Here is a 19,425-nt window from a genome sequence, read left to right on the forward strand (position 1 = left end):
GCCGCGGTGGGTTATATGTCTATTCGAGGGGGAGTGCGGAAGAGAGCGCACGCTAAATTTACCAAGGTCAGCGCAGAGACGTATATACTGGGGTTTGCTTTTTTGTTCTACAAATTTGACACAGTTTAAGAAAATCGTCCGTGCTAGATTTGCACAAAATATGTCCCCAAGCTCCTCTAAATAAAAGGACTTAGAGGCTCTGAAAATTCACAAACCCTTCATTCTTTTGGCAGTAAATCTTCTCTGTTTTTGCAAAGACAATAACCAGAGGAAGAGGGAGGAGTAGTGTAGGGGGGGCGGGAGGGGAGAGAAGTTACAGAGAGAGCAGGCAGCATGGTTAATTGTTTTCCAGAGAAAGAAAATAAGGTTGCAAAGGTCTGCTCGTTTGAACTGAATGTCACCTCATGTAAATTGCGGCTCCGATGCTGGAAGAAGCCAATAACCGGGATCATTAGCACGACTCTCACTGTCGAGGAAGAGCTCGTTGCAGAGGAGGTAGCGTTCAAACGCTGGGGAAGTTTCCAAGTGTGATTAACCAGAAGAACCTCCAGAGTTAAATCTGGAGTTTTGAGTGGGAGGACCAAAGAGAAAACGAGACACAGACAGAGGGGCAGACGGAGAAGAAGACGACAAGAAGAAGAAGAGAAGGAAAGAGACACTTGGATAAATTCAGAGACAAAAGAGAAGGAAACAAGTGAACATTCCTCCCAGCGAGGTCAAGCCACTCGGTAAACAAACCAACAACGTTCGCAGCGCACACATAAAGGGGGTGAAGTTGTGTAGAACAACAAAGTGTCTCAGTCGATTGCCTATGCCTTACTTTGTCTCCCCTCATGAGTTACATAAACACAAACAAAGACCTTTAAATTCAGCACTGGCTTTTTGAAGTGGAACAGTGACATGTGCTTGGGTCTCATTTGCTGATGCCGAATGAAAAGTAGGAAAAAATAAGAATATATTAGGAAAAAAAGGATATATCATTCCTTTGATCAAACAACGCTGTTGACCATAATTCTCCGCACGCCGCCGTCTCTGCTTTACGTTTAATTAACGCACAGATACACCCTTGAAGGTTTCTTTTTTTCTCCTAACAGCAGCTCAAATTAGTCAAGCTCAATGCCAGAAAGCTCACACATAAGAGCAGATATGGAAAAGTTGGACTCTGAGACATTGATGGTTGCAGAATAGCTTCTAAGTGTTTTCTTTTGATGCTTTCAAAAAACAGAAAAATCAATCCTGCAAGAAAAAAAAAACATGCATAGCACAGAAAATATCATTTATTTTGTCCTGACAAAGTATCCAATATATGTCTGAGGGATATAATGTAAAATACCAGATCAAAGTGGTAAATAAATGGGGAATGTGTTACATTCAGTGACCCCTCAACCAATAATTTTGTTGATATTCCTTTTCTTGCACACTTGCAAGTTTTTCGGTGTCTGTCTGCAAGTTTTGTACGTTTACAGATTTGAATTTTTGCCCCTTCTTTGCAAAAATATTTAAAACAGAAACCTTAAACATTAACCTTAAGTGGTAATTCACCTGCTTCCTGCAAACAGGAAGCCTGGGCTTGTATCCCAGCTTGGGGGATTGAGCTGCCAGTATGGGTGCTCAGGCAAGACCCTTCTTGCGTTGGGAAGTGGTGGCCTAGTGGATAGGGCATTGTGCCTGGAATCCTGGGGTTCTGAGTTCAAGCCCCACTCCCACGGACCTCCACTGTGGGTTCCTGAGCAAATACCCTTAACCCCACACTGCTCCCCGGGTGCCCCACGATGGCAGCCCACTGCATCCCCAAGGGGATGGGTTAAATGCAGAGAGTTAATTTCGTTGCTATGTACTTCTTACAGTGTAATGACAATAAAACATTGGACTGGACTAAAGCCAGCCTATAACTAGGCTGACCTAACACCATAAATAAGATCTATTTCATACCATCACTGCTCTGGCTTTATGCATACAAAGTTTGGCTGTCCTGCTGTTAAATACACCTCCACCCAGGGGGGGATTTACAATTAGGCAATACTGGGCCCCATAAAAGTCTGTTTACATGTATGGTTAATAGAACTATTCATTATTTGTGCCTGTACTTATATAGCACCCTTATTCAAGTCAGGAGACTTGACCAAAGCACTTTACACTACATTCATTCACCCATTCACACACACACTGATGGTGGCAAGCTACATTGTAGCCACAGCTGCCCTGGGGATCACTGACAGAAGCGGGGCTGTCGTACACTGGCGCCACCGGGCCCTCTGACCACCATCAGTAGATAATGCAGGTGAAGTGTCTTGCCCAAGGACACAAAGTCAATGAAAGTCGCTTGAACCGTCAATCCTTCGATTTCAGGGCAAACTCCTACATTCAACGCCCCTGTCGCCCCACTGTCGCCCCAAGCAATCTACTCGCTCTGGAGAGCAGAGTTCTGCTTTTAGATGTTGTTGCCAAAGTCTCCAGTAGCAGAAAAAAGTCGCTAGATTTGGCGTTAGGCACTTTTTTAAAATAAAAGTGCTAGAGCAGAGGTCTTCGACAGGGGGTCCATGACCCCTAGGGGGTCCACAGAGGTACTGCACTGGGTTTAGTTGATTACACTTTTTTTTTTTTATATATTCCCCTCTGCAATTGAAATGTCTTTAAATCCTCATTAACATGAATTCAACACACTGTAGTAAACAGATAAATGGAGGCAGAAGATGTCATCCAACGCCACTGTCGCCCCATTATGTTTTTGATAAAAATCCTAAGCCCTTTGATAAAATCCCCTGCCCCCACCCAAGTCTAAAGAGGTTTCTAAAGTCTTACAGATTTTCTATTAGAGTTGCTTTTATTTAGCCCTTCTCAGCTACTCGTGTGTTGGCCTTTCTCTGTGCGCTCATTTTAACTTTCCTCAGTCTGAAGCTAGAACACACCTAAAAAAAGTAAACGCCCTGTGATTGGCTAGTTTTCAGGAAATTCTTTCCTTTTCAGACAGCACTGATTTTGTTCTAGTTTCGGCTACTAGCGTTAGCAATGCATCTCCATTGCTAATAGCTGTTCTCTTCAAGTATCATCAACTGCTAAACACAATGCTGGAAAGAAAAGGAAAAATGCTTAAGAGAAGCTGCTATCTGATTGGAAATGCAAATGTCTGTTCAAAATAAAAGCGATTTCATTCAAGCCTCACTTTCCTAAATATAAACAGTGAAGCTAACATTAGCTTAGCAGCTTATACGAAGTTCCAAATTTTATTTGAAGATATTGTCGAAGATTTTTGCAAATTTGTAAAAAGATCCGCCCTCTCCACTTTAAAAAGAATTGCACATGAACAACCCTGTCCGTGTTCCCTCTCGGGAGCAGGTAGGGTTGTGCTATTAAACATTTCTCTGTTTAAAAGTTGCTATTTGCATCGCTCAACAAGCTTACTTTCAAAAAGAAGATTTTTAATGTCAGAATCACCACCGCTAAGTGAAAATGAGGACAAGCACGTAGGACGGCCTTACGTAAACATATCGCCAGATTGATTGACAGTTAGGAGGACCAATTATTTAGATGATCCACCAGGAAAAACAACATCCTACACTATACCTTTAATAATTTAAGATTGAATTCCTGCTGCTGTCAGAACACATTAATGACTTTGTTAAATAAAGTTATTTAAAGATGAATTCGCTTAACTAATTTTTAGCACGTTTAAGAGAACATCTTTTAGCCTAAAAAAGCTTTGCTAACATTACTAGCTGATGCTTGGAAGAAAACTGAACTCTCTCAAGAGGCGGGATTTCATATATAACTGGCCAATCACAGGGAGTTTACTTTCTCAGGTTGGTTCCACCCTCGAAGTGACAAAAGTTGACATGAGCAAAGAAACAGGTCCACAGGAGATTAGGAGAGAATCTACACACTGGAAAAAATTGTAATTTTTTTCTTTAAATAAGTGAATTTGTTCTTGGATTGAGGGGCTAAAAGACATTTTGCCAATGGAACAAGACAATTTACACTTAAAATAAGAAAAAATCATTGTATTGTCTTATTTCAAGTGCATATTATCTAATTATCTTATTTTAAGAGTAAAAATACTCATTCCATTGGCAAAGTATCTCATTTTGCTACTTCAATTAAGAGTAAATACACTTAATTTAAGATTTTTTTTTCTGATTTCTAGATCGTTTTTCCAGTGCGGGAAGGATAAAAATCAATAGAGACCAGAGAAGGAGCAAAAACCTGTGGTTTGTGTTTGGGGGGGGGCTTATGGAACAGAATCTGTACTCGTAAAAAACAATCAAAATGCACATAGAGAGTAGTTTGAGTGTATTCTTATTAACATTTATAACTCATGTCCGGTTTTATCAGAATTGTTACTTATATTGCTGCCACTGTTTCTCAGGGTGATGTCCACTGGTCCTTTTATCTTCATTTTGCTTAATCTGAACATCTAACACATATTTTTTTTCTTGCCCACATTGCAGATTTGTTGAGGTCCAGAATAAATCTGTCAAACAGATTAATCCACTGAGACACTCAAAGATCAGCCGTAATTAATCTGAAACTAGACTTTACTGGAAAATTGTTAGTCTTCTAGAGGTAACTGGTACATGTAGATGTAAGTTATAAGCATCAGAGCATCCAACAGCATTTAGATCACACTTTACCAGACAACATGCAAAACATTTCACAGTGGCCTAAACGCTTTTTCAAGGCAGCGTAAATACCATAAGTTTGTTGCACAATCCCGCCACTGCTATCACAGCACACATCTCTCCCTCCCTGTCCCTTCCAGGCTTTCCTTTCATTGTCACATGTGAAACTGAGAGCGCCGCTCACAGCGCCTGGCCAGCGATCCATTCTTCCTGGACAGATTGATGGAAAACAATCAGCCGAGCATACATCTTGCTGGAGCTCAGCGGGTCACAAGCACTCATCCTGGACACCTGGCCTCACATCCTGGGCAGCAGAGCTGAGGTAAAAGAACAGAAAAGGAGGGCAGCTCTGGAAAGAGGCTGGTAAGGAAGTGAGACGCATCAGGCTGGGAAAGGGGGAGCTGGCATAGAGCATACGGTCTGCGTTCTCGCTTAGCAGAAATAACCAGTAAACAATGAATCATGAAGGGCTGAAATCAGGATGCCGCTTGGTGTCACACAGCCGTTCTACGAAGGGACGGCCTGAGTATCCTTCACCAAGAGGGGCTGGTGTGTCTTTTCAATTAAGAGCAGCAACACAAGCAGTCATGTAACACATTGGCTGTGAGAGAGCACTTAGTGGACCGTGTGCTAGACTGTCCACACACATCAGACCACTTAGACAACAAAGCCTTTCATCCGGCGGCGCACACACACACACCCATACACACACAGACACGCCGTCTGAATGTATACCATCACACAGCGAGCTCACGCTCTTCATGCCTCATTTAAAAAGCAAATTGAGCGCATCTTCTGGGGCGAGTCACGGACCAAATCCTTGAAAACGCTACGCTCTCCTCGCTCCTCATACCACATGCTGTCGCACACGAGACCTTCTTTTTTTTTTTTTTTTTTTTTCCACATGGCAAATTCTTTCTTTCTCTATCTCCCCAGCCTGTAATCTCCAACACCAAAGAAAGTCTTAAATAGCTCTCTGGGAAGTAGAACGCTACTCATTTGGGTCAGTTCTGGCCAGTTGAACCCCGTCATTCTGGAAGGGAACGAACACCAACACAAAGGCGGAGGGAAGAGAAAAGGAGAGCAGCCAGGTGGAGGCGGGAATGTCAGGCTCTTTAGGGCTCATATTCTTAACTTTCTTTTTACATGTTGCCTCTTTAAAACCAAAAACCTTCAATGGGTTTTATTGGAAATTTATGCAACGGATCAATGAAGAGTCGTGCAAAATTATGACGCGGAAGGAAAATGCTAAAGGTTATAGCTATGGAATATATTACAGACAGAGGGGTCTAGTAACTAAGCACAAATACTTACATTTTTGCCATTAACAACTTTTTAGTTGTTTTTAAGCAAATATCACTACATTCTAGGGATGCACGATATAATCGGCCCCCTATCGGTATCGGCCTTAAAACTGAATATCGGACATCGGCCACCCCACCGATATTTAACCCGATATTTGATCAGCTTCTGAGTTTCTAAAGTCTTAAAAAAATATAAAATACTACTTCTTCTTCCTCAAAAACTTCTTTTTTACAGAATTAAAAACTTCTAAAGACGAGGAAAAAAATATTGATACATTAAAATATCCCAATATCTTCATATGCTGATATATTGCCATTTAAAAACACCATATCAATCTCTTTTACTAATGAAATATTGCAATATGTCATCGTTATGCTACGAAATCCCAATCCAATTTTTACATGTTGATATATTGACGCGGTATCGATCTATTTTACTAACAAAATCTCACAAGAATTTGCAAAATATCACGAGAGTTTGTAACAGAACGATGAAATTTCCCGAGATTTTGAAAGTAAAATAGATCGATACCGCGTTTTTAAAAATCAATTTGATATCAGCATATGAAAATATATTTGAGTATATTATTTTTCAAAGTGTCAGAAATGGATAACAAAACTGCTATTTTCAATGACTACGTATTTTTGTCCAGCTTTAACATCGGTATCGATATCGGTTATCGGCTACATGAGTTTTAAAATATCGGCATATCGGATATCGGCCAAAATCCCAATATCGTGCATCCCTACTACATTCAACTCCTTAGGTTGTTAAAATCTAGACTAATTACAGAATTCTTAGGTGTTTATTCTACAAAACTGTTCTGCTGCACCCTAAATGCACCAGGGAGCGTTATCATAGATCCTTCCTCCCAGCAGCTGGAAGGAAACCTCAGAGATTTTGCATAATGTGAAACTTTTAGACACAGCCACCGAATGAGGAGGATCTAAACTCTGGAACTTAGAAACTTTAGCAGGACTGCAGCTGCTTTCCAACCAGTTGGACTAAAATTAAACTGTTTCTAAGAGGAATGTGGAAATCCTCCATCTTCATACAACTTTGCAGGTCGCTAGCTGCCGCAGCATTTTTAGGAAACAGAACTTTTCACTGCTGCTGCTTGTCTATTATGTTGTAAATGCCCTAATAAAATGCCTTTTGCCTGTATTCAGCTGGAGAGCATTAACTTTAGCACCTATGTGGGATAAACCAGCCCCGCTTACTTTATTGGGTAAACGAAAAATTAAAGCATTAATGAAAACAGAAATATTTCCAGAGCGCAGCTCGCCACACAACGCAGATTGTTTCTATTTATGTACTGCAGCGTAATGGCAAACAATAAAAAAAACACCACCCAGGTACATGCTCTGGAAATGATGGTTATTTTTTTTTTTCCGGGTGTTTAAGCAAATGAAAGAGAAGCAGTTGGTTGGGGTGAGAAGAGGCTGAAGGTCCAGATGAGAGAGAGAGAGGGGGTAAAAAAAAAAAAAAAAAGCCTTTTGGAGGCTCCTCGACCTCCAAACTCTCTGCTGTCAATCAACCCAGCCGTCCGTCCCCCGGGGATCCACTTTCCTCCATCTCTGGTTGGGTTTAGGAGGGGGGGGGGAAGAAAAAACAAGAACACGACCAAACAGATGCAGAAAGCTGCAGGTCACTGTGCATCTACCTGTGTTTGTGTGTACGCACTATATTTTTGCACGACATGTGCTATATTTTTTGTTGCTCCTGCATGTGTGTGTGTGTGTGTTTGTGAAGCAACTATAGCACCTGAGGGAGGGGAGTTCTGCCTGCATATCGATGAGCAAGCAACTCTGCCTCCTTGCCCCTGAGCCCTGCACAAACATCACAACCAGCTCAGGGCCAGTCCTTTTCAAAGCCTTCCCTAACATCTAATGCATCCGCCCCCCCTCTACACTTCCTACAGCCTCCTGCACAAAACACCACATCAACAGCAACACAAACATCTTCCTGGGAGAGAGAGAAGTCTGTGCAGCAACTATCGAAGGAAATCCAGATAAAAGAAAATCAAACAACCTGGTGCCATCGTGTCAGTGTTTGCATCCTTTTCTCCTGGTGGGAAATGTCAAAGCTTCTGATAGGTGGTCAGAGACAGCATGTCACACAAAAAAAACAAAAAAATAAACAAAACAGGAAGGAAACAGAAAAAGTAAATAAAGTAGATTCTGTCTGAGGAATGTAGGACGGCGTCTGTGGCGGTGTGTGCGCTCACCTTCTCACTATTACAGTCCTGAAAATGAAACTAAACTATCGGGACGGATGGCGCTGCCAGTAAACCGCATTAGCATCAAATGCAAATGAGCGGGGGGCTAATGGCTGGACAGGTGCAGACTGGGCCTCTAAATGACACCCATACACATACGTTTGCAGACTTATGTGCGTACACACATGCTTACAGACTCCTGCAAATCGCACGCACACACACACAGACAAAAAGGATGAATTAAACATGGGTGGGCTCTGCTTGGGGGGGCTGGAAGGGCTGACATAAAGTCAATGACATACATTATTCACTACTGCACGTTAGCTAGCTAAGGCAACTCCTGACCTCCCCCCCAGGAAGTGCATCCAAACCAAAACAACCAAAACAATAAAAAAAATAAAGGTCTCCCCAAAGGAGAGATTCTGAGACAAACTGGGAGTTTCAGCCAAATCCTGAAGCACATCAGGTGTTGATCTGTAGAAGCCTGAAAGGTTAAAAATAAATAAAAACAGGTCTGCAAGTTTGAACTTCCCACAAAAAGCTGAAAGTGATTCTGCCTTGCAGGCTTGGAGAACAGGAAACAGTCGGCCATGACATCACCCTCCCCGGGAGGAGCACTTCCTGCCCGACATTCTTCACTCAACGCGCTCGCGCGTGCACACACTCCTCAGGAAATGGCCTCTGTCAACACACGCACACGGATATCCAAGCGCGGACATGCATGCGAGGAAATGGGCAACATTAACAGACGGGTGTGCAAACCCAAACACATACGAGCTGAAAAACAGCAATAAAACTGACAGAACGCCGTCTGGGTCGACCCCTTTTCGCTGCACTGGGGGAAGCCTGCTGGCCCCCGCCGGGTTAATCGGTGGATCCTTATCTCTGCTCGCAGTCTTTCCACCTCCACCCTTTGCAGAGAAGCTGTCCCTGCCGGAGGGACACCCTGCAGCAGCCCAGTGGGACCTGGATGAGCAGGAAAAGGCCCACAGGACACAGGTGGTGGGAGCCAGGGGACGACACGTGGTGCTGGAGGGACAGCAATACCCCCAAAGAAGAGCAGGCTTTTCACTCCCACTATTAGATCTGTGCTGTTTTACTGTATTGTTTACATTGTGATTTGGGATATTTAAACACATCTAGGCAGCATAGATTATCCCTAGATTAACACAATCTCTGACTCACCATTAATTTATCATATTTCAAGATGACGCTGTTTATTTCTATAGCGCCAAATTCACAACATGTCATCTCAAGGCACTTTACAGTTCAACCAGATCATACAGTCAAACTGATACAAAGTTTTCTAATCTAAGGAAAACCAGCTGATTGCATCGACTCATTGAGTCTAATACAATCCTTCACACTAAGCATGCTTGTAGCGACAGTGGAGAGGAAAAACTCCCTTTTAACAGTTTTACACTGGAAAAAAAACGAAATTTAGATAAGTCATTTTTTCATAAAATGAGTGCATTATTTCTTGGATTGAGGAGGTAAAAGAGACATTTTGCCGATGGAAGAAGACAATTTACAATTAAAATAAAAAAAGACAATGATAATTGTCTTATTTTCAAATGCATTTTATCTAAATATCTTATTTCAAGAGTAAAAATACTCATTCCATTTGCAAACTATCTCATTTACCTACTTACGTTAGGGTAAATACGCTTAATTTAAAGGAATAGTACACCCAAAACATGATTAGCCTTCATTTTCTACTCACACTGCAAAAACAATCTAGAAATAAGTAAAAAGGTCTTAAATTAAGCGTATTCACCCTTAATTTGAGCAGGTAAATGAGATAGTTTGCCAACGGAATTAGTAATTTTACTCTTAAAATAAGATAATTAGATAATATGCACTTGAAATAAGACAATGCAATTGTGTTTTCTTATTTTAAGTGTAAATTGTCTTGCTCCATTGGCAAAATGTCTCTTTTACCTCTTCAATTCTAGAACAAATGCACTTATTTTAAGAAAAAGTGACTTATCTAGATTCAGATTTTTTGCAGTGCACCCCCATGCTGAACAACACCCTGGAGTACTTTTTTGGTATCTCAAATGCATCTGGAGATCTGGGAGGCTTCTTGCTGTCTGCTGACATTCAAATAATGGAGGTCTATTGTGCCCGAGGCAGAAAGGTCCATAAAAGTCCACAAAAAACGTGTCAATATTCCTCCATACTGCTCGTCCAATGTATTCCAAATGTCCTGAGTGGGTGGCGTCCATAATTTACTCGAAACGAAGTCATTTAGAATGTTTTTAGAGCATAAACAATAGTGTATAGGATTTCCTAAAAGCGCGTTCACGAGTCTACGGAAACCGCGGCAGACCAAACCAGATGAAAGTGCGCATTCAGCGTCTGCTCTGCCGATAATGCAAGCGTAGAAGAAGAAATGTGCTGTTTACCTGTGCAAAGAAAGAAACAACGAAAGAAAAATGTCTGAGGACTTCAGTGTTGAGGAAGAGCATGAGTTCTTTGCCGAGCTGAATGCGCACTTTCATCTGGTTTGGTCTGCCGCGGTTTCCGTAGACTCGTGAACGCGCTTTCAGGAAATCCTATACACTACTGTTTATGCTCTAAAAACATTCTAAATGACTTCGTTTCGAGTAAATTATGGACGCTACCCACTCAGGACACTTGGAATACATTGGACGAGCAGTATGGAGGAATATTGACACGTTTTTTGTGGACTTTTATGGACCTTTCTGCCTCGGGCGCCATAGACCTCCATTATTTGAATGTCAGCAGACAGCAAGAAGCCTCCCAGATCTCCAGATGCATTTGAGATATCAAAAAAGTACTCCAGAGTGTTGTTCAGCATGGGGGTGAGTAGAAAATGAAGGCTAATCATGTTTTGGGTGTACTATTCCTTTAAGACCTTTTTTCTAGTGTACACTGCAAAAACAATCTAGAAATAAGTAAAAAGGTCTTAAATTAAGCGTATTCACCCTTAATTTGAGCAGGTAAATGAGATAGTTTGCCAACGGAATTAGTAATTTTACTCTTAAAATAAGATAATTAGATAATATGCACTTAAAATAAGACAATGCAATTGTGTTTTCTTATTTTAAGTGTAAATTGTCTTGATCCATTGGCAAAATGTCTCTTTTACCTCTTCAATTCAAGAACAAATGCACTTATTTTAAGAAAAAGTGACTTATCTAGATTCAGATTTTTTGCAGTGTACTGATTTCTACAGTTTTTTAATCCACTTTCATCATTTAGCAGTTCCTACCCAGGAAGGGTGGAAACGTTTACATATAGGATAATGCTGCCTTGTCTTTGAATCAGTAATTAAACCATTTAGCTCTTAAAAAGGAAATATTTTGAAATTTATTTAGATCTATATCGAGCTGCATACCTTAAACCCTTATAGGAAAAGCTGGCTGATGAAGACTAAAAATATTGCAGACAGTTTTGTGATTTTGCACTGACCACCACAAGCTGAAATTCGTTGCGCTGATTGACTTGTTGGTGTATAAACATTCATTAGACTGAATTATTAAATGGGAGGGAATATTTAATACAGGCTTTCCGGGGAAGTTATGCAGAAGCTGGAGGGGATGTGTTTGTGATTTGAGGCCCATCCAGGCACATGATGGACTGATCATAGCCAGAGCCTGCATATGATTAACCCCACATTAACCAGGAATGATGTAGATAAGAGGAAACAGAGGTTTGAGGGGTTAAGGACTCCCCCCTCCACCTCACAGTATCCTCCCACCGTTAGAGGCTGCAGCAGACCACACATTCATCCCTCAGGGAAGAGATGCACGGCAGCATCTCACCTTTCAACTGCTTCCCTGGACTCATGTCAAGAACGGACACCGCGTGTCATGTGGAAGTCTATCTGAATTTCCGAGAGCTCGCCACCTCTGAGGTAGGATTTATAAGGGATGGCATGAGCTGCTGACCGTAGAGGCACAGCTAGAGAAAACTTCAGGGAGGTCGACCTAAACTGAACGCCTCTGAAGTATAAAACCTTTAAATGAATTCATCTTTTATCTCAGTAGCGTGAAGAACGATGTATTTAACAGTTGATATTTACATTTTTATTAGGAGAAAAAGATATTTTCTTTAGAGTTCAGAAGTCTTGGTGATCTCCAAGGTTCTCTTCTCTTCAGATCAGTTCAGTTATTTTTTAATAGGATTTTTGGACTGGGGCTGAGACGATTATGACTAAAGTTGGATTATGTCTGATAAACCATTTCTGTCCGAAACTACCCACCCGTTACTCAGCTATAACTGCTGGTGAAGATTCTCTGTCATCCGGGTCATAGTCATTCCAAAAAAGTAAAAAAAAAAAACAATCCACTGGACTTTGTTTCCAAGTTTGAAGACGTTTCGCTTCCCATCTAGGAAGCTTTTTCAATTCAAAATGTCAGAATTAGCGTTTAATTTCGAGGCTTTGCTGGGCTACTGTACAAACCTTCGTAGTCAACACTATTGCTGACATTTTTAAATTGAAAAAGCTTCCTGGATGGGAAGCGTAACGTCTTCAAAACTTGGAAACAAAGTCCAGTGGATTGTTTTTTAACTTTTTTGGAATCTGCAATAACTGTTTTTCAGTGATTAGTCCTGTGTCTCTCCTAGACATAGCTATGATTAACTTGACGTCCTCTTTTTCATCCCTTTGACCTGAAAACTGACTCAGATTTGTCTGCTTAACTGTTTCTTCCCCAGACTGAGTCAACTATGGAGCTAGTTTACTGTTACATTTTCTAGCATAGAAAATATTTACATGTCAGTGCTTTTATCTTCCTTTTGTATGTCTGTATCCTAGAACTCAAGTCAGCCTCGGCAGATGGCCGCTCAGAGAGACGCCTGGTTCTGCTGAAGGTTTCTTCCTGTTCAAAGGAAGTTTTCCTCTCCACTGTCACTACAAGCATGCCTGGTGTGAGAGACTGCCAAAGAGTCAGTGACTGGATGCAATTAACTAGTTTTCCTTATATAGAACACTTGGAACCAATCTGACTGGATGATCCGATTGAATTGTCTCTAGAATGAGCCGTGTCGTGAATTGGCGCTATGAAAATGAACCAAATTTAATTAAATTCAATAACGCTCTGGCAGATGTTTTTTTCAGGTTTCTGCCAGAGGGAGATTTCTGTTAAAAACACCCTATATCAAATAGTTGATAATGATGTAAACTCTTTCACATCAAGGTTCCCGCTGTCTTTGGAGAAGTAGCCCAACAGCATCACACCTCCTCTGCCATACCTAATTACTGTTTAATACCAAACACATGTAGAGTCTGTGTTGTATATATAAATAGGGTTCATTGTACAGGATTGTGTCACATCAATATTTTTATTCCCCACAGTAATATTTAGTCAGGGGTGGTGATACAATCAGGTAAAATTAAGGGGTTATTATTTCGCTTAAATGCCATCAGAAATTGAGTCGTTCCATCTTAATTTAGATGTGTAAAAATTATCCAGATATACGGCAGCAAAACATAGAAAAGCAAACTAGAACAGAATGCTAGACTTAAAAAGAATAGGAAAGAAAAATAAATGAAAAGAAGTTACCATAGTGATGCTAGAAACGGAAGAGAGAAAGAGGAAAGCAGAGAGATGCTCTAAAAGTTACTGGAAATGACTAGATTAGTCACTGCGGTTAGCAGCTGGCAAGTAGCTAACATCAGCAATGATGACATCATGCTTTGCTACAGTGGATGAGAAATCAGTCATTTAGGCCTTTTTGTGTTCTTTCTCAGAGTTATTAATTCAATGAATATGGATCTCCTCTTCAAAAGAAGAGGCAAATACATGAAAATAAGACTTTAGGGACAGAAGAAAAAGATTAGGAAAAAAGTTACAGAAAACATCTAGAAAAAAGACGAAAAAAAGGAAGGAGAAACAAAAAACAAGAGGAGTGACGGATAAAAGGTAAAACAAATGATGCAGGTGTTTTTCTTTATCTGTATAAGTGACCTTTTGTTTTATGTGCGTTTTTTTCCCTATTTCAAAGGGCCCCACGCCTGCCTTTGCCTTGGGCCCCAAATTACTTAAACCCGCCACTGCATTTAGTATAGATTGCAACTTTCATTTAAAAGCATTTTTAGCCCCCAAAAAGGAGCAATTTAAAACATTTAATTTCTAACTTTGGAAACTTGAAGGCATGGTTGAGGATTTTTGTAAATTTTTGAAAAGACCCGACCTCTCCACCTTAAAAAAAAAAGCTCATTCATAGTCCAGTACCCGCTTCCGAGGAACCCCTAATCGTGCACAAGACCATTTCTCCTCGTGCACGCTCTGTTTAAAAGTTGCTGTTTGCATCCTTCATACAGGCTTTTTTTCCAAAAGATTTTCAATTTTTTTCACTATGTCAGACTCACCATCGGTAAGTTAAAATGGGGTTGCATCTTTATTAGTGGCTCCAACATAGGAGTCTGCTGCTTATAGCTTCCCTGTCTTTCAGTGCAGCTCTACCAACACAGAAGTGTTTCTTCCAGGCACATAATAAACTGATGAACTTTCCTATAAAAGCTTAAAACCCAAAACAAAACTGTCTTTTCTTCGGGAGGGGAGATCCTCCCGGTGAGCGCGTACAGAACCCAGAGCGACGCAGATTCCACACCGCATCACATTTGTTCTCCTAACAATCAAATAAGTTTCTCTTTAGCTGACTTTATTTTTCCTCATTCCCGCGGTTTTGCTGCAGTGGCGTGTTTCTCCCGACTTAACGAGAGGGAGCTAATTAGGCAATCACACCCATTACTCTTCCAGAAGAGTTAGAGCTAGCCCAGCTAATTAGGGCTGTAAAATCTAATCATCTCTGCGAAACAGCAGAGGGCTAACGAGCCCTTATTTAACGAACTAAATAACTTCAAGGGTTGAGAAGGGCTGCTGATGGTATTTCTTTATGAATTTGAAGGAGGGGAGCTCATGGTAATTGAGTCAGTAGTTTCAGCCTCGCAGTTGTGTGTTTGTTTATGAATCCTTGATTATTACAATTGCCAAGAATATATTGGTGCTAAATGAGCAAACGTATAATTCCTCCTCCTTCACTCTTATTACCCCCCCCAGTCCCTCCTTTAAAAACTGGGCCCCCTCCCCAACAGCTCGGCGCTCACCTGACCTATTTTCCCCGTCCAGAAAGAGTGCTCGCTGGGGAGGAAAACTGAGATATTGTTGTTGTTTTGCGTCCCCCCCCCCCCCTGTTCTAATTTGTTGTTCGTTAACGCTGCCCTCACACCTGAGCCATCGGGCGTCGGGGGAATACTGCCACAACACATGCTCCTACTCAGCCTGCCTGCTCCTCCATTACGAGCTCAACCCGCACAGGGGGAGTTGGGTTTGGGAGAGTTGGGAGAACCGAGGAATCAACAGCGTGCAGATTTGGAGAAAAAAAAAACAACAAGTATACGTAAAGAAAAAGAAAAGTTCAAATAAAAATCACCGATATGACAGATTGTGATGGGCAAGGCATGTATGTCTGAGGCCACGTGGTGGGGTGCAGCTGTCTCAGGGAGCGCTGAGGTGAGGCCTTTTCGCTTCAGTGGAGCAGAATGAGGGTGGCGTTCACACGCACACTCACGCACGCACACACACCAACAACGCAACAAAACTTGTGCACAAATACACATACATACACAGGTAAAGAGTTGCTTTGACAGAGCAGCAGTGAGAACAGGACAGCTGCGCTCTTCAGATAGCACAGGTCACTGCCTCATTAACACTCACAAAAATACACTCAAACATGACAAATTCAAATCAGACGGAACGTAGACACTCAGACTTGTTGCAGATCACAAGAAGGGATACAGAAAAGTGATTCTTCTTTCCCAAGCAGCTAAAAATGACTCTCCTTTGGTTTTCTCCATCATACCAACAGCACAAAGTCTCTTTCTACCTCAGTTTCAAATCCAGATTAGTTGTTACTTGAGGCTAAAGCTAACAGCTAGCTTGAAAGAAGTAAACTTTCTTAAAACTAGTCTAAACTCTGGAGCATTAAAGCAGTTTAAAGTCAAGTTTTTATGAACTATAAAACATTTGTTACATTTATTTGCACTACAAATTGATTTAGGACTCCAATGGTCTTACTGCATGAAATGTAGGCCTACTAAATATAGAATTTGCATTTTCTTTAGCGTTAATAGCTAATTATGGAGACATATGATGGGGATCTTATCTTTTCTTATCCTTAACTGTTTGATGCAAAAGCAAAGATAGTCCATATATTTCAACAAAATGCTAAAATAGCTTGAAACTTTTAGCTTTTAGCTTGAAAAGTTAGCTTAAAACCAAAACAGCATTGTTGGTAAAAAGTTTCCAACTTTACTTCTAGATAAAAATTAGAATAGTAAGCAATAGTTTGCTTCAGTTTTAATACATATGAAACATTTCTATTTATTATAGCCCTACAGTAAAGTGTTGTGATGTTTTTTTTTAAAACAGAAGTTGCTTCAAGATGGCGGAACTATGTTCTGGCTAACAGCTAACTGACTGTTAGCTTTTGCTTCTCGGGCAATCTAATCTGTATTATACCAAGTTAAAATGTCAAGATGGTTGTTTAATGTATATGAGATATTAATAAGGATTCAACTAGACAACTTTTTTGACGTTGTTGGGTAGTATGAGCCGGCCCCAAATGGCTAATGGTAGCAGCTAGCCAAAAGTGGATTTCTAATCTCTTAAAGGCTAGCTTCATTCTCAAGTGTCAAAGAAGTTTATGTGGGTACAGTTTTCAAAATTTCGAACTCTCCAATAAGAAACATGATATTTTTCTGTTATTATTCTTTATGGGGTATGGAGGTGGAGGCAGTGCACGAGGATTATGTTCCTGAGGGAAACGAGTTCTGGGAACATCAAACCAGGACGAAAACTCTGATTATAACCTAATATAACTAAGGCAACATTAAGAACAAATCATAACTATCGTAGCAGCTGTATAGGAGAGATCTCTTTTACCTATTTTGCAGAAACTTACTTTATATTTAAATGTTCAAACAGTCTATTATTCTATAAAGTATCAGTTTCACCCAGGAAGATAATTGGTGGTGCACTGCCTCCAACATCTCTTTCTAGGAACAAACTATGATCTGCTCCTCTCTCAATATCCAATATAAGCATTTCTAGGTCAACAAAAAAAAAAAGAATAATTACATTGATGTTTTTGTCACTTTGTTTCTTATAGGAGTATAAAAATGGATAATTTTGTAGTGAAAGCTGAAGAAAAGGTCTAGGTTAAGGGAAGGATGAAGAATAAAGTTCACTTATTTTCCTAAAAATTATTCCAGTCTCAACACCATTTTGAGACTGCTTTCATTACATTTGCATTCGATGGTTATTTAAAGACCTTGATGATCATTTGCTCTGGAGGATTCAATGCTCTTCCCTCGAGAATTGAACATTTCAAGTGTTTACAGTTGTAGTAAAGGGCAATATAAAATGACGATCTATGACAGGAGTACAAAAAATAAAGCCCATATGGTCTTTCATTAAACAACCGACACCCCGGGCAACTTATTGCCGCCAATGTTTCAAGGTGTGGTGCCCAGCAATCTTTTTCAAACCTGCAATGCTCAGAAGCGTTGATACTAATAAAACTGTCAGGGAGAGAAATCCAGTTATCTGCTCAGTCTCGTTGGCAAAGTATGGCGCCCAGCGTGTGTTAAACTCACCTACTGACACATGTTGAGGTCAAGGTCAACCTCAATTACACACTGTTACACGTTTAAAGGAAAGCCTTTACAAGTCAGGTAATAAAAAATGAAAGATTTGCTCTTAACTAAACTTATATCAAGAGTCCCCAAAATAGGAACGTCCTTAAAGAATCCCAGTAAAAGCCGAAATATAGAACCTTAGCTATCCTCACATGTGGCCATTAATTGATCGATATAAAATTATAGTAAAAGTTTCAGGGAAGACTCACAAGTTAGAATTAATATACATCTTTTGTTCTAACTCAAATTGTTTCTGTGCAATGCTAACATGACAGCAGCTAAAGGGTTTATAAAAGGCCTGAGGTGTTTTTTAGGAGGACAAACCGTTAGCTTTAGCCTCCTAATCTGTAGAAATCACTGCAGGTGAACTTTCTCACATAACTTCAAAAAAGTTTTGACCGTAGTTTCTCGTCAGAAAGAAATCAATAAAGTGTTTAAAGAGAAGGCAAGAAGGAGAATTTGATCTTAATACAGCAGAAGAGTTTTTGGAAGGTTAACCCTTCAGAAATCGTCCAAAGAGAGTGCCACACAACTAGAAGGGCCTATAACTATGTAAGAACTTCTTAAAACCAATAAATTCTCATCCAATGGAGCAACCCCAGGCCTGCACGGTATTCCCAATAAGTTTTATAAAAAAATTTACATCTAAACTTGGTACAGAAACATTAAAAACCTTTAATTCAGCGAAAAAGAGAGAGGATCCAGGTGGGAAAAGGGTCCCAGCGTTCTCGCGCACCTCGCTCTTCTAGCTGGTCCATCTTCACCAGTCGTTTTCCACAATGGCAGTCATACAAACAGGAAATACGCAAAGTGTAGAGCGGATGTAGACTTGACCAATCAGATGCCTCCTGTCTGCGGTCACCTACAATTTGTCTGCGGCGGGGCCGAGGAACATTTACTTTCACTGCGACACACACGCAGATTACATAATCAGCCTTAAGACAATTACTTCATCTTATTTGCAAGGCACAATATTCATACCTTCCTGTAGCGGCCCTGTCACTCGACGCGGAAAAAGCATTCGACGGAGTCAGGTGGAGTTATTTATACTATAAACTTGCAAAATTTGGGTTTCAACACTCTTTTTTTTAAGAAATAATCAAAATGATATGAACAGATAAAAATAAAACAGCAACAACCAATGGATCAAGATTGACCCAATTCTTAATCGAATGCGGTACTAAACAGGGAGACCCACCGCCACCCGTGTTCTTTATTCTCGCACTCAAAACCTTGGCACAGCCCGTCAGACAAAGCAAAATAATCAAAGGTATAAAAATGGGTGGACTAGACAACAAAATGTTGATTTTTGCAGATGATGTACTACTCCTACTGTCAAAAAGTTCAGCCTGGTTCTAATGGAGGTTTCTTCCTGTTAAAAGGGAGTTTTTTCTCTCCACTGTCGCTACAAGCATGCTAAGTGTGAGGGATTGCTGAAGAGTCGATGCAATCAGCTGGTTTTCCTTACATAGAAAACTTTGAAACAATCTGACTGGATGATCTGGTTGAACTGTAAAGTGCCTTGAATTGAATTGAAAAAGTTGACCTCTCCATTTAGATCTGCATGCACGGGGTCCAGATAAACGCCTCACCATAAAAAGCACACACTCACA

The 19,425-nt window shown here is 40.6% G+C and overlaps 1 protein-coding gene across 7 annotated transcripts in view; it reads right to left on the minus strand.

The window, feature by feature from the left end:
* Positions 1-19,425, minus strand: part of ebf1a (EBF transcription factor 1a) — a 121,781-nt gene that overhangs the window by 93,657 nt on the left and 8,699 nt on the right. The window lies entirely within an intron of this gene.

Source organism: Cyprinodon tularosa, unplaced genomic scaffold (assembly GCF_016077235.1).
Source record: "Cyprinodon tularosa strain WSP-4 unplaced genomic scaffold, ASM1607723v1 ctg169, whole genome shotgun sequence".
In the NCBI taxonomy this organism is placed as follows: Eukaryota; Metazoa; Chordata; class Actinopteri; order Cyprinodontiformes; family Cyprinodontidae; genus Cyprinodon; species Cyprinodon tularosa.